General features: G+C 39.4%; 1 protein-coding gene across 1 annotated transcript in view; it reads right to left on the bottom strand.

The window, feature by feature from the left end:
• Myo81F (Myosin 81F) overlaps positions 1 to 16,115 on the bottom strand; it is a 383,271-nt gene that overhangs the window by 283,943 nt on the left and 83,213 nt on the right. The gene's annotated exons all lie outside the window — the stretch shown is intronic.

Here is a 16,115-nt window from a genome sequence, read left to right as displayed (position 1 = left end):
TAAGCCCCGTGTCAAGACCCTTTGCTGCAATAATTGTGTACAACAAAGACTTGGATCTTTTGGAAATAAGTAGCTTCACTGATGAGTACATAGCGGTAGCAGAATTAAGATCAACCTCAGAATCCTTTATCCTAGTAAGTGCCTACTTTCCACCAAGCCAAGATACCCTACCTTTTCTAACCTAACTCCAAGCTATAGTTGAAAAATATGAGCACAAACAAATTATTGTATCCATGGACTCGAATACGAAGAGCGAAAGTTGGTTCAACCCAGCAACAGACTCCAGAGGAAACCAACTTGAAGACCTCATTTCATCATCCAACTTATTTATATTAAATGAACCCGGCGAACCCTAGACATTCCATAGCTTAAACGGATCCTCTAACATCGACTTAACTCTGTTCAGCGCATCATTACTAGGAAAAGTCAGAACATGGAAGGTCATAGAAGACCAGATCACTAGTGACCACAGACCAATCACCTTTAATATTAGAAACAATAAAAACACACCACTTCCACAAATTAGTTTCAACTTTGGAAGCACAAATTGGGAAAAATTCAATGGAAAATTCCTAAATAAATTAACCATCATCGATAGAGATTCACTATGGACCCCAACAACTGAGCATATTGACCTCCGCATAGACAGATTAACTACAGCAATAAAAGAAACCATGAATGAAAGCATACCAAAATACACTAAAACGGAAAACCAACACCCCTGGTGGACCGTGAAGCTGGAACCAAAGATAAACTAAGGGAGAGAGATTCCAGTACAGATAGATACAAATACTCATTCTTTCCCCGAATAATCAGAAATCATAATAGTAAGAAACCGAAGTCACTTTAGTAAAATTAAAAACATTGAATTTACAAGTCGGAGCAAAGTTAAACACTGCAAAGCTGTTAGGTATACTTTCAGGTGCTTGTGTATGTAAGATGTAGTTTGAGTGTTTGCATGTGCGTGGGGTGTAAGTGTTCATGCATGAATTTATGCCATGTTTTTTTTGTGGATGTATGATTTTGTGGTTATTGCATGCGGCTTTTCTTTCTTTTCTAAATTATGGGTGGTGTCCTAACACCCCCCGCCACACGCCCTTGCGGTGGCTTGCGGAATATTAAGTAGGTATAGATGAAGATGAACACTTGAAAGCGAAGGTCAATAAACTTCGTTCCGAATGCCAGAAAGGTATTACGGAAGACAAAAATATCCTGAGAAGTAGATAGAAGGGCAAACTAAATGAATATAAACTTAAAGTGAAAGAGTCTAAAAACAGATCATGGGAGAAGTTTAGCTCCCGAAACCTCGAAGAAAATGCCTGGGGATTCATTTATAAATTGTTCTCGGAAAAAATGAAGCTACCAAACATCCTAGAGACTACCCTCAGGGACAACGGAAGCATCCCATTTTTGGAGGAAAAAATCAAGCTCTCCCTTGGCGCTCTGCTTCCGGACGACACATTCGACAACAAGGAGCATGAGCAAATCAGGAAGGAATCTAAAATAATCCCCGAGTCTGAAAAACTTGATCCATTCACGAAAGAAGTTCTCCATGCAATTGGTCAGATTAACCGAAAAAAGCGCCTGGACATGACCAAATCCACGGCCTTGTTATCAAAAAGCTTGCTAACACCATAACAAGTTTTCTAGAATATATTTACAACGACTGTCTGCTGCTATCATACTTCCCCGGCACTTGGAAATCAGGGACCCTACATGCAATTTTAAAATCAAAAGAAAAAGATCATGCAGATTCCAGCTCGATTTCGTCCTATCACACTCCTCCCTGACCTAGGGAAAATATTTGAAAGATTAAATAAAGAGAGAATACAAATAATTCGCGAGGACACGCTATATCATCCTAATCAATATGGCTTCAGGAAAACCGAAGTACATCAGACGCAATCAAGGCCCTCTTAAATAACTTAAATAATCAAAGTAAATATACATTAGTGGTTTTCATTGACATAAAAGGTGCATTTGACTCTATTTGGTGGCCTTCTGCCCTTCAGGAGCTTAAAACACTAAAAATTCCTTCGAACCTAGCTAGACTTTTCATTACTTTACAAATAGACAGATCGTATACAAAATGAAAACTATTTCAACAAAGAAAATCCTCACCAGGGGCTGCCCACAAGGATCTGTCTTGGGTCCGTTAATGTGGAACCTTATTACTAACCAGGTCTTAAGGAAAGAATTCCCCATAGGATGTAGATTAATAGCTTTTGCCGATGATATGGCTTTGTCTATTGAAGCTAACTCAATAGCTAAAATGTTGCAGCTGACAAAAAGTTGTATTGGACAAATAGAACAATGGGCAATAGTTAATAAATCGGTAATTTCACCAACCAAGAGAGAATACATGGTCTTCGGAAATAAAATGTCTAGGAACCCCACTGTTAAAATCTACAATAGCAATATCCGACGCACATCATCTTATTAGTATTTGGGTATCGTTTTAGACGAAAAATTAACTTCTCAGGCCCACATTAATTTCATATTCAGCAAATCCAAAAAGCATTTTCAAGCTGCCCATAGGTATTGCAAAACTAATTTTGGAACGGACTCCCTTCAATTGGTATACAAAGCTGTAGCATTACCCATTGTTACCTACGGCTGCTCCATTTGGGGTCATAAGGTTAACTACAGCAGATTCGAAAGAAAACTTAGAGAAACACAAAGACCCTGCCTCTTAGCAATTAGGAAAGGTTACTCGACAATCAGCACGGACGCACTATGTTTAATTACGGACAACCACCTCTAAAATACGAGGTTATGGAGAGAATTGGCATAATGGAAGTCAAATCGGGCCAAGGCACAAAATACTTCAACTCCGAAATCGAACACAATCACGCCCTAAGCAAAAAACAATTAAAAGAAATACTCAGGGAACAAACAATTCGTCAGTGGAATAAAGACTGGCTGAATTCTGATCAGGGGATTCACAATAAGGAAACATTCCCAGACGTCATTGAAAGGCCAAATACAAAATTCAAGCTAACTAATAAAGCGACGCAACACCTATCAGGCTATGGAAATTGTGTACACTACCCGAATAAAATAGGATAATCAAGGACTAATCTATGCAGTACCTGCCTAACAGAGGACACCACTAAGCATAGAATAGAGGAGTGCCTAGAGTATGAAAAACCCAGACATGAAATTTGGCACAGCATGACTTATAAGAAAATCAAGATGCGTGAGATTATGCTATTTTGCCTTAAGCATAACAACCAATTATTTAAAATGGTGCAATGAAATTTGATAATTGTAGTGACATTTGAAGTTGGTAAAATAAAGCTTGATAAAACTAGTAATTGTATTGCTTGTTTATTGTGTAAATAAAATTGTATGCAATAGCTATTTTAAGGTAACATGTATTATTTTGCCTAGTGTACGATCAAAGAAAAAAAATCTTGTATCGACTCTGGAAACTTAAGTGTTACCATAAAATAATATATTTATTTCTTATAATAATTATTATCTCTAATTGTACTAAATTTGAGTTATACATTACTTCTGTAATTTAATGCTACTGTGTCATCTTGTCTGATATTTCTTTTTATCATGTTGTGTAATTGATGTTGATTATATCAGAACACTAAAGGGGGATTAAGCGAGAGCAGGAACCCCCTCAACATGCTATTTTATTGTATGCTATTTTTTGTATTTGTTTCCGCAATAAAAAAAGTAAAGGTGTGATTGAGGAAACTCCTTCACCACCTTTCCTTATTAATATTATTATTTACTACTTAGGTAGATCAGACCACAAAGATAAAATAAGGGAGATACATTCCAGTACAGATAGATACAAATACTCATTCTTTCCCCGAACAGTCAGGAATCATAATAGTAAGAAACCGACGTCATTTTAGAAATGTTAAAAACATTTAATTTACAAGTCGGAACAAAATTAAAAATTGCAACAATACCAGGTATACTCGTATATATCAGGTATATTTTTAGGTGAATGTGCATATTAGTGGGTAGTTTGAGTGTTTGCGTGTGTGTGGGTTGCAAGGGTTTTTTCATGGCTGCATACCAGGTTTTTTTTGTGGATTGTATGCATTTGTGGTTTTTGCAGGCGAGTTCTTTCTTATTACGGGTGATGCCCTAACACCCCCCGCCACACGCCCTTGAGGCGGCTTGCGGGGTATTAAGTAGATGTGGACATCAAGCACAAGCACGTCATACCACTAATACAGAGTTTGTGTTTTAATGTAGTCGACACACGGGTCACTCTGTCCTCCACCCGGATGCTCGGGTTCTCCTCCCGAATGTGGGCACACCTAAGGAAACCACCAAAAGGGGAGCGCGAGGGAAGGGGGGGCGAGGTGGAGGGGGGCAGGGACGAGGAAGGGGAAGCCCCGAGTATGTGAAACCCGCAGCTATTAAGATACCCTCAGCTTTTCCAACAGTACCTCAATTCATAATTTATGCGCATTGCTCGAATAAGAATTTAAAAAAGTGGCCTATAGCAGCAACAAAAGAGACGAAATAAGAAGAAATGGCCATCCGAAGCTACAAATGAAATGAAGATGAAATTAATAAACTTAGGGACTAATGAAGAAAACATCGGAGACATAACAAAGAAGGAAGTATTGGGAAGATATTGGCAAAGATAAAAATGTACTGGCCACAATTGGAAGCTAAATAGTTCACTGGACAGTAATGGACGGAACTATGGAAAGAATGAAAAGGTCGGCGATAAATCACGAGAGGCAGATGAAGGATGACGCCAGCGCAGCGAATAATGAAGGCATAAAAAAATGAGGGAGCAGGTTATCTTGGAAATTTGTTGAAAACTAATCCTATGACTATAATCCATAACGTTGTCATGACAAAATAAGTAGGTCATCAAAGTTATTAGAGGAGCTACGTCGGGAATCACTCACGGAGTGAAGGTTAAATTAAAGATGAAATATCTTGCATAAATAGGTAGGATGTTTCTTCAGCTATGATGTTGAAAATGTCTTATTAGCCTCATGTCAGTAAAATTAGAGAGATTAAGAGCAGAGCAGATAGATTTAGGATGTTATTGTTCCCAAGAACGAAATGGGATGTCGGACGGACGTCCGACCGCGTTAGGGGGGAAAATTACTTTCATTTTATCAATCTTGGTAGCCTGTCAATCTTAGTAGTTCGTAACTCATCTAGCTTTAGTTATTGCCCATCTTGTTACCAAAAGTTCCTTTCGTATACATGCATACGAAAGAAACTGTACTTAGAGAATAGTGCATGTACCTGTAGTTTTCACGATTCTCCTCGTTTTAATTATTATGCAGAAATATATTGTAGCTACAAATAAGAAAACTTAGTTTTTAATGCTAAATGTCTGGCGCGTAATCAGCCCCTGCCACACGCCCTAGCGGTGTCTTATAGGGTACTATTTAGAATAGTATGGACAACAATCCTGTGACAACGACCCCGTGGTCAATTCTTTGTTTACAATAGGGATAAAAGATATAGAAACAAATGTCTCTGTGAGAATGAATGAAGTATTTTATTGTACTTGCAATTTTTCCATTCCTTTACCACAACTTGGCGAATGTCTATTAAAACCCCCACTTTAAGGCACCCCAGTGTTTTCTAAGCCATTCCCGCTGGTGAAACGGAAGATAAAGACTGTAAACAGTCTTCTTAGGCGACCGCTCTTTTTATCTCATTTCCACACTTCCCGCTCCCTCAACCCTTCCTCTCCCCCCTCCCCTTCCCTCCATCCCCTCCCAGCACGGCATGCATCGCCTCAAGCAATGAGGTCGCTCGCTTGTAATTAGGACGCGAACTTTGACCTTTCCGTTAACGGGCTTACACCCTTGGGCGGATGGCCGGGTACATCCCAGAGGTAAGTTGAGAATTAGTGTCTGCCCCACCCCCAAACACAGAATTTCTGGAAACCCGAAGAAAAAAAACTTCCATTATAATCTCGTGTGCAGTTCATATAGCTATTAATGAGTTTTTATTATTACAATTAGAAGAAGGCCACTGGTTAGGGAAGGTTTTTGATAGATCCAAGTACTGCGAAAAATTATGAACCAGCCTGGCACGACACTTACTATGCCTAAGCTCTTAAATACTATACCAAATATTATTTTTCTTTTAACTCCACACGCTTTCTACTTCAATTCATTTCACCCATAATTCCTGTTTTTTCTTCCCTCTGCTTTGATAGCCCAACATTCTCCCCTCAGTCACAACCTCAACCATCATGCCTTAATATTTCTCCCAACAGCCGTTTCCCAACCATGCATTTCACTTGCCTGTTTCCTTCTCCGTCCATTTTGTTTTTTTTTAATGCTTTCTGCATTCACATCCAGCAATTCTCCGATTTGGTATAACTTCCTACTTTAACGTTTAATTTTAGTTCATGATATGTTGTCTTTGTATAAAGCATGTGGCTACCGTATTCTATTAAATATATTAATTTTAGAATAAATTTTGTATTAAACCATTAGTCATATCATTTTGCAAAAAATGCCTGAGTATTCAAGTTCGTAATGCACACGTTTATGCGTAAATGCAAGTCTTCTGAGACAAATTGGCCTTTTGGACGACACTGTTCCACCTATCGCCACAATATTCCTTCATGGAAATGGATTCTAGTTCTGTCGCCATCCAGTCACGCATGATAAATTTCTAGGAAAGTGCAAAAGGCATCGCAGAAATACTTAACCCTCACACTCACCTCGCAAGGCCGGTCACACCACGGTCACAATCACATAATATCAAAGGGTTTCATTCAAAGATGTTTTTTCTGAATAATTTACAATCACCCAGAAGCACAGTAAGTGATACATAGTGATATGGCGCCTTTGGTCATATGTGTCCAATTAAAAATATTGTGAGCAAGAGTAGGTCAGATAGTGGCATGCTTTACTTCTCGACAATATCTCTTAGATGAGGATGCGTCGGCCCAATGTGGCCGTCTCTAAAAATTCTCCTTCGATTCGCACGCCGCTAACTCCTTCGCCTCCGCCGGAAGCGACCTCAGACTTCCGGTTCTTCCGGGCAGAACCCCGCCCCACCCCTCCATCTCTTTATCGCTCCCTCGGAGCTCAGCGAAGGGACGGCGAAGCTGATTACGCGCCGGCGCCTCACACTCTAGTCCACCCTCTGCCCCCACCCACGCCCTCCGTCCCCTCCTCGTTGTTCTAGCAGGGACGCCATTCGTTAACTCCCCATCCCCCTTCCGATTGCATCCGGCGTCGAATCGAGAGCTGGCCCAATCGAGCGCGGACCAATTCATCTTCGGAATTACGCCGTCGCTATACTGAAAAGGGTCGCTGAATTAGTCACTCAGCTATTTCAATGGAGTGAAAAATAATCGGAGCAAATTTCTTCCCTCCCCGGACGTGAATTCGAACCGAAAAAGAAGTTGTAAACTTGTTTTGAGAGACATTGTGATTAATTAATTTTATAAATCCAATCATCGAAAAAATTCGACTCGAATATATGCCCAGCAGTCTTACTTTCTTTGACCATAAATATGATACACTTAGCCATACAACATACGGAGTACAGTCATTGGAATAAAATATTCCAAGCTTCAAACGACATTTCTTTAATTAATTTACATCAAAACCGTTTTCCAAAATAGAATCCTTGAAAGAAACTTGAATACAGGTTCACCGATTCATCGTTTTCTTGTGAGAGAAATACAGGGTGTGTATAAAAAGTATCGGTAACAATTTTTCCCCAACGTTTGCATGAAGTGCTGAATTCAGACCATCGGATATGTGTGCGCATGATCGCAGATCGTATATTGGTATTGATAAGATGATATTACCCACCATTATCACTGAACATTCGGCGTTTCGAAAGACCTGCTGTAAACTCGTCCCGAAGGTCTTAACTGACGACCAAGAGAAGAGTCGAGTATCTGCTTGCGAAGACCTCCTCCAACGGCATTGCGACGATTCCCCAACCCCTTTACAGTCCCAACTTGGCACCAGCAGACTAATTACTATTCTCAAAAGTGAAATCCTTCCTCAAAAGACACCACCATAAGACCCTAAGTGCCGTCAAAGAACCTTTCACGCGTACCGTTAAGGACCTTCCGGAATCCGCCGATCAGGGAGACTTCGAGTTGTAATAAGACGTGACGCCTCCTCCAATTATTCAACAACTATATAGTCAGTGCTCTAATTTTAGAATAACACACATGATGATGATATGAAACACCTGCGTTTGCCAAGAAATATTTGATGAAGGAGCTAAACATGTGTTGAAGCCCTGAATTTTCCCAGAAAAAGTGCGCACAAGGAATACATACTCTTTTTTTTAGATATTTTAGTGGCCTACAAGCCACCGCCAGGGTGTGTGGTAGGGGGTGAATTCACACCAGACTAATTTTGACCCGAATATAACCCTACTGCGGTCAGACAATGCTATTCTGATTCCTTATCATTCGTGGGAAACATGACATCTTAATTATTATCATGATCTCTCCTACCCTAGTACGATGGGGATAATAATACATTTTCAACATCAATGCCAAATGTACATTATTAAGAATAAAACAGCGAATTACGGTCCTATGGTGCCATTCTCAGTTTTAAAGTTGTTATTGTTGAAATTGTAAAACCGGTACAGTTCTCAAATTTAGCTGGTTATTGAAATGACTGACAATATGAAAGAGTAATATATATAGAATGAAAGAAAGTAGACTCTTGACAGAAGTGATGTGACTTCATATAGACTGTTGTGTAGCACGTTAGGTTGAAATTACATTATAATGAATCCCTTTGGCAAAGCTTAGTCCCAATTGAAAAATACATCCCAAGTGTTTAAAAGTTGGCTTTAACCTCGTAGACTGTGGCGCATCGCGCACGACTACGAATGCCTGTGACATTGTATGTACGGTATTTCGTCACAACATCTTGTTCCTTTAAAAGCCCCAAAATTTCAAAATTTAGGAAAACGCCTCGATAGTTTAACTGACAAAGGCACTCGGGCGGACATCGAGTGATCTGGGTTCGAGTCCCGATCAAGGGGAATGATTTGTACACTCTGAAATTGTTGCTTTCAAATTCGTATTAGCGGATGACTCTGTCAAAAGTTACTGTTGCGGCATCTCCCGCAGTTTCTTGGAATTTATCAGAGTTTTTTATTTATTTTTCTTTATATATATATATATATATATATATATATATATATATATATATATATATATATATATATATATATATATATATATATATATATACCCTGCAAGCCATTGAGTAACGCAAGTTATTGAGTCACCATTTTAGGATAAATAATCGGTTTGGCGCTCATTTGTCAATTACCGTCAAAGTGGCCTTAAGAAGTAAACACTATTAGTTTTCATGGTTTTTTTGGCAAATATAAGTCGCCAGAAATATATAATAGCAAACCGACTTAATTATACGTCGAACAACAATTTTCAACACGATGTTTGGCACATGGAAGAGATAGAATGATTCTAGTACTACTTTCCACGATTAATTCATAAATACTCGTAAGTTTGACATTTTTTTTCTCCCCATACAGATGTACTGTGCTGAAGCTTTTAACCGATCGTGCCGCGATTCGCTGAATGAGAATTAGTATGACTTCCGGACCCAAGCACTTTTTATTATACTTTCACTCTTTCACTAGAGAGGGCTATCCGGAAACTATCCAGCTATGCAATTTTTTGAGAGAAATAGCCTACCCGGAACAATGAGGCCTTAGTCCCGCCCCCCCCCCTTCGAAGCACTCCCCTTGGGACATCACACACTCATCCCAGCGTCACTTCCACTTATCAAAACAATCGGCAAAAATCCTTTTTTTCGGAATGGTCATCAGCCACCTCGTAGCATTCTCTTTTATCTCATCAACCGACTTTTGGGTAGACTGGGCTTTTGTTTCAGGGTCGTAGTTTGGTAGCATAGGACTCATGACTCATATACAGTCATGACATTCTTTAGAAAACTTGGGTCAACGTTTGCGGCTTGGAGCAAGTCCCTTACAACTGCAGCACAAAATTCTCAACGCTGACGAGATAAAGGAGAATGCGGCGAGGCAGCTTGATGACCGTCACAAATGCCATCCTTCAGAAGTGATAAACATCGCATTGCATTTTTTACACAACTCAATTTTGTTCCCTTGTGTAATAATTATTAGAGACGATGAATGAGGGGAAAAGTGACTTTTTTGTTTTACGATGTCATGAATATGAAAGTAGGGAATCTTTCAAATCGTGCATAATCCCTCAATTATCAATCTGTTGTAACAGTGCGGTAGGCTCACATCTGGTTTCGCTCGAAAATGGTGGAGGCAATTAGAATTCACGGCGCCACTGCACAAGGAAGAGAGGAAGTGGTCACCCACTGGCGCAGGGGAAGGGGCACGGCCCCCGCACGCCATGTGCTCCCTTGGACCGAATCCCGACGAAGCCGCGTTCCAACGGCCCCACCGAGTTAAGTCCTCAAACGGGGAAGGCGGCCGACCCACGCGCCCGTGGGTCCTCAATTGGCCGAAGGCGCGAGGTGGGTGCAAATCTCACCGCGGAGATGGAATAGTAAGCGCGGCAAGTTGCTCCGCCCACCGACTGACGGTCGACCGGGAGTCTACTTCGCTTCCACGCAACTCGCTGCCCCCCCAACTTTATTTCAATCTTATTGGAGATAGATATTCGCAAGAGTGCAGGGGCGTGACTCCTCAGGTCCATATTACACTCCCGCTCCCAAAAGAACAAGCTGAAGTAGGAAGCTGAGGTCCTGGCCACAGATCTTTGCTAAATGCCATGACTTTTGTAAAAGAGGAGGGAGTCGATATCAGGGCTCTCGAGCATACATTAAGAGAAGACCGGTGAATAGTTAAATCCGAGCCTTTAAACGACGATTAATCTCAGTAGGTGTCACTTTTTCAGTAGTTAAAAATTCGATATAAGCACGCTGTTTAACTCGCGTCGACATAGCACTAGAACACGTCTCCATACTTCCGCTTTTCAAATACCCTGGATGGTTGTAACGACTTTTAAACCTGCGCATGCGTGCTGAGAGGGAATGTTACTTCCACATGCCATCAGGTGTGCTTCTGAAGGTCATTTTGTTGGTGGTTTACAAGCATGTGTGCATTAGTTTTCAGCTTACCCTCGTAATTAGCTTATCGTTCGTATTGGAAACTTGGTCTTTGGGGGAAGAGGATTACATTTGATAGGATACTATTGGTATTTGGGTTTGAAAACTGTATAATTGACGGAAAGAAAGGCATACGAAGATGCATGACAGTATATGAGAGATGGGGATAAATGGAAGAAGTTCGAGGAAGGAAGGAATAAATGGATACAGGACAAATTGAGTGGCCGTGGAATTTTGGCTGAGCAGAGAAGGGGTAGGAAAGAAAGGAAGAGAGGTAGGAATGTGGAGTTGAAGATTGGTGTACTTTCAGGTAAGGTACGTATTTACAAGTGTCGAGTTAGGCGTGGCTTTGAAAAGTATCAGATCTGTAGTCCATGTAAGTCCTACTTTCATCGCCCCACTTTTCTTAATAATGAAAACTATTCTTGCGCACAATCGTTTATCTTTGCGTTTTCATAACTCTCGAGTTCTGTCGTCATTTACGCGATGCCAGCCGAATATTCTGCCCTTGTTCTTCGTGTAGAAATAGGTCTCGGGGTAGCAAAGAGCGCTCGGCCCGGATTCAATGCCTAGGGACCCCAGATATCCTCGGGAAAGTAAAACCGATTTGTGAACCGCGATAAGTACGACGTGCCAAACGTGATTAATAATTCTGTAAACCCTGCACCAGGCCAACAATTTAAGATGCCATTTGTATCCTCGTGACGCACTAGGTTACACGAGGTAAGTGAATCTGAGATTGGAGTCTCAAAACAAAACTCGAATACATTCTTAAGTAATTGAGATGATTTTCAAGGTCGTGAATTAGAAGTTAGGAATTTAAACATTGTCAGGAAATAGTTTCACAAGTGGTGTGTTTTAACCGAAGTTTACTATTCCTTATACCTCTAAGCAACCACAGACTACTTAAACACTGACGTATTTACTTACTCAAAAATAAACAATGAAAGCTTTACAATACCAGAAACAATGATGCATCACGATCTGGTGAAATTTCAATAAAATAATTGACTCAGAGATTTAAAACTTTTTCAGTAATCCTTCCATACAAGGTATAATAGGATCAGAGTATTTTAGTATTTCATGCATACATAGCCGATTTTCCGTAGAAAAAATGTTTAAGGGCCTTTCGACTAGAAAATAAAGCAGTGACCTCAAACGTCCATTTAAATATCACTGCAGATTGGCTGAATAGAACTAACGATGATTATGGTATACTCTAAATTAATTCAAATTGGTTCAAAGCAGTTTAGATAGAAGGCCATTCCTAAATGATCTAAATCTCTCTATTTTAGATATTCTATAAATTATCTCAATAGTTTCAGCCTCAACTTTGTAGAAGTTCATTTTAATAAATGAAAAAGAAACACTTTGTTCCAATCTGGATTGGAACAAAGTGTTTCTTTTTCATTTATTCTATAAATTATCTAAATTTATAAAATATCTAAAACACGACATCGAAACGAATAGGAGAGTAGAAATAAACAAACAATACATCCATTGAATCCTTCCCTATCACGAATAAAACAAAATGGTGATGAGCAGAGTCAGATAAGAGGCAATCGCTGCTGGGTTCGAGAAATTCCCGAATGGATTACTCACGAAGAATACAAAACTACCCAAGCCAAGGACAAACACGACTGATTTTCGACGAGGATAAAACAAGTTGGCACCAATATACATTTGGTGGACCTCACGCTCTTAACTGTGGAGGCTTTCCTCTGAAAAGACGAAGCAACTTGAATGCAATGCGTGTTATTATTTACAAACATCATGCAAACATAAAATATTTGCTTTGAGTTCACTCGCAACTGATGATAAATAGTTGTTTACATAAGGAATGACGCGCAAACAAAAGACAATAATGACACCTTGAGGGTAATATGACACTTGAATTACCATGCAGTTAATTTTTCACGAATATCAATGGGGAATAAAGAGATTAAATTTTAATGCACATAGATAGTAAAAGAAACATTGAAGAAACAAACAACGAAGCGAGAAAGAAGCAACACAATATGGGGTAATATCCAAGATTTCGGATTTCATTATATCACAAAAAAGATTTTCATGGATTGATTCTATGTTTACTTTCGCCAACCACGGCCGAAGGATAACACGACTTCCCTTCACCTTAACGATGCGGTATATATTTTCATAGGTTTCGTAACTAGCTAAATCTATTCAAACGGAAATTCACAACAGAATAAAATGAATAAAAAAACAAATTTTAATCAATTGACGACATATTTTATTCTGGCCGCCGTTTTAGAAGGAAACGAGTACTATCATTACTAAAATTTTCCATTTTTTACACAAATTTAAAATTTTTATCTTTAAAAAATGTAACATAAGTGTTTAATAGCAAGAAAAGACTTATTACTTACTGAAACGCTCTCCTTAATGTAATATACAATGTCAGGCCATGTGAAAATAAAGTTTATAAATAAATATAGAAATTGTGGGAGACACCTAAGAGTCAATCTAGGAGCACTTCCCTTTCATCAGCAGAAATCATTTGAAGAGTATTCTAAGCCATTCGTATATGCCCAGAGGTGATTACATTTATAAAAATACATGTATGAGCTCAAGTACGAAAAGAAGCTCTTCATTTCCACAGTACATTTTCAAAATATACTTTTGAAATGCAGAAAAATGAAGGGAAGACGTACTTCAATTAACGCAAGCAAAAATTTGTTCTATTCATTTTGAACGATTCTGATAAAAAAAGAAACAATGTTCTTCACAAAGGATAAGAAAAAATCGCGAGCACTATTGTGACGACAAAGCAACTGGCGTCGGTCGATGGCGATTGTCTGGAGAGAGGGAGAGATCTGTTTGTCGTCGACTCAGCACACCCTCTTTTTTCCCTCTTTTTCCTCTGCATATTTTTTCAATGGATCCCGGGATTGAATTCCATTGAATGCAGCATGCGCTTGTCCCATGGAACGGCTCAACTTGAGCTCCTCAACAAGTTGAGTGCATCCCATTCGTGTGACGCGAACTTCCTTCAACACAAAGTTTGCAACGATTTTGTTCGTTTTTAATTGACCATCCGCACACACTATTCCATGTGTGAAAACTACTCTCAGGAATCGAAGGGGTTAAAACAGAATTAGTGAATCTGTCGAATACCCTTGGGCAAATTGGCATAATGAATAGAAATATTACGAGACCTCACACTCAAAAAATACGCGAAACAATACTGAAACTTTGATGGTGTTGGTCAAACATATTTCTCAGAAAAACAATATTCTGTTAAAAATCAAATGTTTAAGAGATTGAAAAATTAGAGCTAAATGTTGGCAATATTTCAGTATTTGCTTCGTTCGTAAAGAGTTAAAGACCCTACAGAAAAGATCCGCAAAAAATACCTCGGCTGTGTTATTCTAAAACGTGGCAATGAACTTCCCTGACCAAGGTTAATCCATTTGGCAAAGGTCTCTCCTCTCCGCAACCACACTTCAAAAGCCTCCAATTTATCAACTTTCTTCACCGATAACATTTCCATACCGTGCAAAACTACGCCCCACAACAACGTTTGAGCTAATCGTTTTTTAACATCTCTCTTTGTGAAAGTCCCTTTGACTATCCCAATGTTCCAACCTATTTGACCATTTAGTAAGTCTAAAAACACCTCAAAGATGAGTAACTGTTCTCCAGGAGCTCTATTTCATGACTTTCTTGAGTCAGCTTTCCTCTTTCTAACAATCCGAGGAATTCCATCGGAGTTATTCAATTCCATTGTGCAGGCTGTGAAGTATTTGACGCCAAGTTAAAGAGAGGTGTTATTTTGCTCTAGTTAGACCTCATTTGGAATATGCCGCAAGTATTTGGGATCCGTGGGAGAAAATTTGGCAAAAAGAATTAGATAAAGTCCAGAGAAAATCCGCTAGATTCGTTAAAAATTGTTACGATAAAAACACAAGTGTGACAGGTCTCTTAGGGGATTTAGGCTGGGAACCACTTGAAGTGCGGAGAGAACAAGCGAGGCTTAGACTTTTAGAAAGGTTCAGAACAAACGAGTTTAACTATGACACTGAAGGAATTATAATGGCCCCACACTACTTAGGTAGATCAGACCACAAAGATAAACTAAGGGAGATCAATTCCACTACAGATTATTATTATTATTATTATTTGGGATACATTGCTGTTAGGCGATAAGCCGGGTGGCAATGACATGATATAACAAACAGTAGTCATTCTTAAAACATATCACAGTGTCATTAAATAGTCGTATAGTAGACTTACAAAATAAAAAAATGAGAAAAAACAATATATTTTGATACAGCCATACACCTTCTGCCGTATTGCATTTAACAATCCCATCATGTATACCTTTTGCATTCACGCCTAAATGATTTAATGCTTTTGGGTAAGGGCTTAAAGAGTTCATCAGGCAGCTGGTTCCACTCTTTGATTCCCATATTTAGGAACGAAAACTTGGCGGTGTTTGTCTTTTGGGGCATGTATTTGATTTTAAGCGGGTGATCATTCCTGCCGAGATAACATGGCTTATTTACACTCTCGTTCAGTTCTTTCCAGCCTCCGTCAGCTTTCAATATTTTAAAAATGGCACACAGTCTATTCAGCTTCCGTCTGTTCTTTAGTGACCCCCATCCTAGTGAGCCTAGCATGTCGCTTACACTGTCAGTCTGCCTATGTCGCCCTAAAACGTACCTGGCAGCCTTCCTTTGCACTGCTTCTAATTTTTTCACATGCCCTATTTCAAAGGGATCCCATACTGTGGTCGCATATTCGACAATAGGCCTTACAATTGTTTTGAAGGCCAATTCTTTAGTTGATTTAGTGCTTCCTTTGAGGCTCCGCATGACCCAGTGGAGCGATTTAAAGGCCTTGCCTACCACATAATCTGTGTGAAGTCCCCACCCTAAGTCTTTACTTAGGTGTACCCCTAGATATTTACAATTATCTTTTGTTACAATCGTTTCTCCCATTATTTTATATACCCTTCCCTCACCTGCCTTCCTTTTGGAGAATGAGATGTGGATAGTTTTTGCAATGTTT

The sequence above is a fragment of the Hetaerina americana genome, unplaced genomic scaffold (assembly GCF_022747635.1).
Source record: "Hetaerina americana unplaced genomic scaffold, ioHetAmer1.1.p SCAF_9, whole genome shotgun sequence".
Lineage (NCBI taxonomy): Eukaryota > Metazoa > Arthropoda > Insecta > Odonata > Calopterygidae > Hetaerina > Hetaerina americana.
This window is presented reverse-complemented; position numbering and strand designations above follow the sequence as displayed.